The sequence below is a fragment of the Vidua macroura genome, chromosome 30 (genome assembly GCF_024509145.1).
Source record: "Vidua macroura isolate BioBank_ID:100142 chromosome 30, ASM2450914v1, whole genome shotgun sequence".
NCBI classification, from domain to species: Eukaryota; Metazoa; Chordata; class Aves; order Passeriformes; family Viduidae; genus Vidua; species Vidua macroura.
The window spans coordinates 1,024,249-1,030,694 of record NC_071600.1 but is presented as its reverse complement, the minus strand read 5'-3'; the positions used below and the strand labels follow the sequence as shown (position 1 = coordinate 1,030,694).

The 6,446-nt window shown below is 54.9% G+C and overlaps 3 pseudogenes; 2 read left to right on the top strand and 1 right to left on the bottom strand.

Moving 5' to 3' along the window:
- Window positions 1-6,446, top strand: part of LOC128820668 (uncharacterized) — a 1,438,581-nt pseudogene that overhangs the window by 986,817 nt on the left and 445,318 nt on the right.
- LOC128820670 (zinc finger protein 850-like) overlaps window positions 1-6,446 on the bottom strand; it is a 488,361-nt pseudogene that overhangs the window by 42,624 nt on the left and 439,291 nt on the right.
- Window positions 3,255-4,057, top strand: LOC128820752 (olfactory receptor 14J1-like; annotated as a pseudogene).

Sequence of the window (6,446 nt, the reverse complement as noted above, 5' to 3'; positions counted from 1 at the left end):
TTTTGAGCGTACTTTGCCTTTCTCCTAATCCTATCTCAGAGCAGGAAATGAGTAAGTATAGTCTAGCGAGTGCACTGGTAATTAGCCAGCACTGAACCCACCACACTAATTGATGCATTGGACGAGAAATTTCAAATTGTGAACCAAAACGACTACAGAAACTTCCTGATGAACTGCATTGAGCAGAGGGAAATCAAGGCAGAGCCATGGTTTGTCAGGACTTGCTTGATCCTAATGAGCCCCGTGGTGCATTTGGAGCTGAGCCCTGGAACCTCAGGGCCTGAGAGGAGATTGCACAAACCTTTGCAGGAGTCAAAGTCACAAGAAAAGCCCAAAGTTTCTCCAGGCATTAATGGGTGCCACTGAGGTCCATCCCCAGCACAGGCTCCTCATGGACTCCTTGGAGTAGAGAATTGGAGGCCAGGACGGCGCAGAAACCTCACAGAGACTCAAAATGGCACAAAAACCTCTCAGTGTGGAAAGGAAAATCCAAAGTACCTTACAAAAGTTGAGTATCTCAAAGTATTAATGAGCCCCACTGAGTGTCAGTGCAAAGCTCTCAAGGGACTCGTTAAAGCAGATAATTGGGGCCATGATTGCACAAACCTCTCACAGAGTCTGTATCCAAAGGGAAACACCAAGTACCTTAAAAGAACTGAAGTACCTTGAAGCATTAATGAGCCCCACTGAGTGTTGTTCCTGACAAAGCCTCTCCAGGGACTAATTACAGCAGATAATTGGAGGCCATGATTGCAGAAAGCTCTCAGAGACTGCAAGGCAAAAGCCAAAGCCAAAGTCCTTTGAAAAACCTGCAGTCCCTGGGAGCATTGTGGAGCCCCCAGGGCCATTCCTGAGCAAGGCTCCCCAGGGACTCCTTCCAGCAGATCCTTGAGGCCACTGGGATGTGGGCTAGGGGGGGATGCTGAGGGCAGGACAAGGGGCTGACAGTGCCCAGCCTGGCTGGGGCTGTGCCAGGAGGCCCCAGGGCCTCAGGACAAGGTGTCTCCTGACAGCCCTTGCTGGCACAGACCCTGCTGTGCCCCAGGCCACCAAGACTTGGCTTCTCTTTGTCCCCACCTGTCATCAGTGCCTCCAGTTCTCTGCTCTGCCTGGGGCCTGGGGACACTTTCTCACTCGTGTCCCTCACTGGGACCCATTAAAAGTCAAAGCAACTTTGGAGTTGGATTCTGACTTGGAGTTCTGGAGAGGTTTCTGTAGCTCCCTCTCAGGGCCTGATGTTCAGGGCCTGAGCACAAAGCCCCAGAGGCTCATTCAAGTCCTTGTGCTGTGTCTGTACTGCTGAGCTGGGCCGGCCTCCTGGCACAGAGGGTGATGCTGGTAAGCAAGCAGAGCTTCAAAAGCACATTTCTCTGGATGAGCAGCTCTTCTCCCAGCCCAGCAGGGCTGGGGCACTGCCTGCAGCCAGCGCAGGCACAGCCCAGAGGCACAGAGAGCTTCAATCAGTCAGGGCTGGGAAGGTGCTGAGAAGTGCCTGGGGCAGAATCACTGCCAGCCCTTGGCACAGGAACCTCTGTCTGCAGGACAATGCAGCTGCAGCTCCTGCAGTGATCTCCTCAAGCTGGAACATCCCAATGCCCACAGACCCTGTGAGTACAACTCTGAGTAGTTCTGGTGCAGGGCAGGTGAAATGGTCATGAAGCTCTGACATGCTGAGGGGTTCTGATCAGTCATAGAACATTTCCAAGACAAGGATTTTGATAAAAATGAGGAAATTTCCAGTGACTTGGTATTCACTTTCCTTCTATTGGAGAATGTCTGGGATAGGGATATAAATATTAACGACTGACTATTAATTATTAACTATGAAATGTGAAAATGCCTGAGACATCAGAACTGTTACTTTTAATGATCAATAGGTTCACAAGAGATCCCTAATGTGCTTGCAGCCACTCTGCCCATGGACAGCAGCAGCATCACCTGTGCTGGAGCCATCAGGCTCAGTCTGAGCTGTCCTTTCTCCAAGCTGCAAACAGAACCTGCCCCCAGCCAGTGCCCTGCAAACAGGCAGGGTTCTGTCAGGCCAAGGAGAGTGCACAGAGATTTGGGGTTTGTGAGTGCAGGCACAGAGAGATCAGGCAGGCAAACACCTGCAGGAGGAAAATCTCCAGGAAGCAGAGAGAAGATCAGGGAAGGAGAGAAAACAAAACCCATTACTGCTGTGGCAGGGAGAGTTTAGAGATGTGCAGAGGATCCCCTCCAGTGCAGCCCCTCCCTCTGCACAAGCCCCCTCCCTCCTGTGCCCCCAGCCAAGCCTCTGCCCTCAGGGCCGGGGCTCCAAGGCGTGCAGCCCCTCCTGTGCAGGCAGAGCTGCAGCAGAGCCGTGGGGCAGCTCTGCAGCCCCGGGCCCAGTTCCCTCTGCAGAGCACAGGGCTGGGAGCAGCTGCCCGGCACTGGGGGCTCTGGCAGGGGGCACAGCTGGCTCAGGGTGACACAGCTGTCCCCAGTGCCCGGCTCTGGGCAATGCTGGCAGTGCAGCCAGGGAAGGAGCTGCACCTCCCTTCATCCAGTGCCATCAGAAGGACACTTGGAAGTCTCCCTGAGATTTCAGTCCAAGCTGGGAGCTTCAATCCAGGGTGCAAACCTGTCCCAGAGCATCTCTGAGTTATCAGATTGATGGGGAAATGCAGAGGTGTTGTGACACTGAAAATGCTGCTGGGTTGGTGAAATGAGCAACGTGAGTCCTTGGCTACAAATGTAGAGTAGGGTTGTGTCTGACCCATCTGCTCTCAGCAGTACCTGTGTTTTTTTTAGGGAAAACGTGGGAAGCTGATCATCCTCCCCTGGAGAAATGTTAAACCCAGAGAAATTCTGAACATGTGAGAATGACAGACCATCTCCCCTCAGTCTCCTCTCATCACTTTGCCTCACAGAACTTGTTCTGCTGTTCCTGGGGGCAGCAGAAATTCTGGGGGTTTCTGATATTCAATAATACCAGGAGAGACATGGGGGCAGCTTAAAAATAAAAGCTCAGACCTCTTAAACACAGAAGTGTGTCTGTGTGTGTTCAAGGGGAGGTTGTATGGGAAATGGCTTTGATTTTGGTTACAGTTATCTCCTGTAACTCTTCACTGTCCTTTCTCCATGAACAGGTGCCCATGTGCCGCCCCAGCAAATGTCCAACAGCAGCTCCATCAGCCACTTCCTCCTGCTGGCACTGGCAGAGACGCGGCAGCTGCAGCTCCTGCACTTCTGCCTCTTGCTGGGCATCTCCCTGGCTGCCCTCCTGGGCAACGGCCTCATCATCAGCGCCGTAGCCTGCGGCCACCACCTGCACACGCCCATGTTCTTCTTCCTGCTCAACCTGGCCCTCAGCGACCTGGGCTCCATCTGCACCACTGTCCCCAAAGCCATGCACAATTCCCTCTGGGACACCAGCACCATCTCCTACACAGCATGTGCTGCCCAAGTCTTCCTAAATTTTTTCTTTCTTGCAACAGGGTTTTATCTCCTGACCATCATGTGCTATGACCGCTACGTGTCCATCTGCAAACCCCTGCACTACAGGACCCTCCTGGGCAGCAGAGCTTGTGCCCACATGGCAGCAGCTGCCTGGGCCAGTGCCTTTCTCAATGCTCTGATGCACACAGCCAATACATTTTCCCTCCCCCTGTGCCATGGCAATGCCCTGGGCCAGTTCTTCTGTGAAATCCCCCAGATCCTCAAGCTCTCCTGCTCCAAATCCTACCTCAGGGAACTTGGGCTTCTTGCTGTTAGTGTGTCTTTGGCATTTGGTTGTTTTGTGTTCATTGTTTTCTCCTATGTTCAGATTTTCAGGGCTGTGCTGAGGATCCCCTCTGAGTAGGGACGGCACAAAGCCTTTTCCACCTGCCTCCCTCACCTGGCCGTGGTCTCTCTGTTTATCAGCACTGGGGCATTTACCTACCTGAAGCCCTCCTCCATCTCCTCCCCATCCCTGGATCTGGCCCTGTCACTTCTGTACTCAGTGGTGACTCCAGCCCTGAACCCCCTCATCTACAGCCTCAGGAACCAGGAGCTCAAGGCTGCAGTGTGGAGACTGATGACTGGATACTTTTAGGAACATTAAACTGCTGGCCAATTTCTGCAAATCACTTGTAATAAATGTCATCTTTGATACTTGTTACTTGTTTCATTTTGGAGGAATTTTTGTTGGGGTATTTTTTTATTATTTTTTCAATATTGTCCACGAAAAAAAATGTCATCGTTTGTGCTATTTTTCATTTTGTTTCCCACCAACTTCCCTGTGGCCACAGACTGTGTCAATGAGAGGCTGTGCTCTCGATAGCTTTAAAGGCACAAAAGCATTTCCCAGCAGAGTTTTCTGCAGAGCTGCCCTTTTGTTGCCTTCTCTGGAGCTGCAGCAGCAATGTCTGTGTGCAGAGCTGGGGGCAGATCAGTGCTGGCACAGCAGCTGTGCCCAGCAGCAGCAGCAGCAGCACTTGGTGTTGCCAGTGCAGCTCCCGTGGCCCTGCCCCGCTGCCCTGGTGGCCCTGGTGTTGCTGCAGGGCCTGAGTGCTCTCGGGGCCGGGCACAGTCCTGGGGGTGGCAGTGCCGGGGCTGCAGCAGGGACAGGCCATGGGCACTGCTGGGGCAGCGCTGACGCCTCAGGCCAGGGCCTGGGGGCTCCGGGCTCCTTGCCCAGGCTCTCTCAAGAACACGGCCAGGCCAATGCTCAGCACAGAAAACCCATGTGAGCAGCCCCAGAGTTTTGGTGTGGGGACATGAACCTGAGGCAGCACAAATGCCATCAGCCCTTGGGCCAGGAAGGGCTGGGGGACGCCAGGGAAACCACTCAGCTTTGTCCTGGCCTCTGCACTCAGCCAGAAAGTTTGTTCCCATCAGCTGGGACTTTCCTGTCCCACTGCAGACGCTGTTGCTCAGAGCCAGGGCTGCCTGGCAGCCACCCCCAAACTGCCCTGAGCATTTCCTTGGCTTCCCCTTTGCTTTCTTTACTCTTCTTGCTACAAATTTCTTCCTCTTGCCCAGCCCTGTTCCCTGCCCTGCACACAGCCCATCCCTCTTTGCCCTTTCCTCTCTGGCCCCACTCCCCATTGCAGTTCCTGCCTTGGCACCATGGGAACGTCCCTTGGGGAGCAGGATCATCCCACAAGTGCTGCAGGAATTGTCTGCAGGCTCCTGCAGTGCCTGGTGCTGGTCCCTTGCCAGAGGCAGCCCAGGCCAGGGGGGCACATCTGGGCTGCTGTGTCTGCCTGTGGGGCTCCCTGTTCTGGGCAAGGAGGAGGAGCTGCAGAGGCTCTGCAGGACTGACAGGATGGGCTTTGGGGCTCTGAGGACAAGCTGAGGGACCTGGGCTGCTGCAGCTTCTGAAGAGGAGGCCCAGGGCTCCTCCTGCAACTGCTCCAAGGGTGGTTTCAGAGAATCCCAGAATCAGCAAGGCTGGAAAAGACCTTGGAGATCATGAAGTCCAACCTGTTCCCTGACACCGCCTTGTCTCCCCTGAGCCTCCTCTTCTCCAGGATCAACAACCCCAGCTCCCTCAGCCGCTCCTCACAGGACTTGTGCTCCAGAGCCCTCACCTGCCTTGTTGCCCTTCTCTGGACACACTCCAGCCCCTCCATGTCCTTCCTAATTTTGGGGAGCCCACAACTGGACACAGCACTGGAGGTGCTGCCCAACCAGTGCCCAGCACAGGGCAAGAATCACTGCCCTGCTCCTGCTGGCCACACCATTCCTGATCCAGGCCAGGAGCCATTGGCCTTCTTGATCACCTGGGCACACGGCTGGCTCATGTCCAGCCTGCTGTCCATCAGTCCCTGCAGGTCCCTTTCTGCCTGGCTGCTCTCCAGCCCCTCTGTCCCCAGCCTGGAGCTCTGCAGGGGTTGTTGTGGCCCAAGTGCAGGACCCGGCACTTGGACTTGTTAAACCTGACCTTGTTGGATTTGGGCCCTGGATCCAGCCTGTCCAGGGCCCTGTGCAGAGCCCTCCTACCCTCCAGCAGATCAACACTCCCAGACAACTTGGTGTCACCATGGTTCCATGAGGCCCCAGAGTGTCCCAATGGTCTCCATGATTCCATGAGGCCTCCCAGTGTCACAATGTCCCTTTGGTTCCATGGAACCCCTTGGTGTCACAAAGTCCCTTGGATCCTTGGGCCCTGCAGTGTCACAATGTCACCGTGGTCCCCCAAGGCCCTGCAGTGTCACAGTGGATCCTTGGTTCCATGAGGCCTGGCAGGGCAGCAATGCTCTCCTTGGTCCCACAGGGTCACAATGGCCTCTGGATCCCAAGGGACACTGGTGTGGTCTGTTGTGGCAGGCACAACTTTCCCTGAGAGTGTTTTGTGCTGACGGGCAGGAGCCACGAGAGCCCCAGCACACACACACACACACGGAGCAGCTCGGCAGTGAAGACACGGGAGGGTCCAGGCATGGAGCTCCAGCCAGGGTTTATTAGGGTCTGACGCTCCAGGGGTCTGGGGGTTAAAG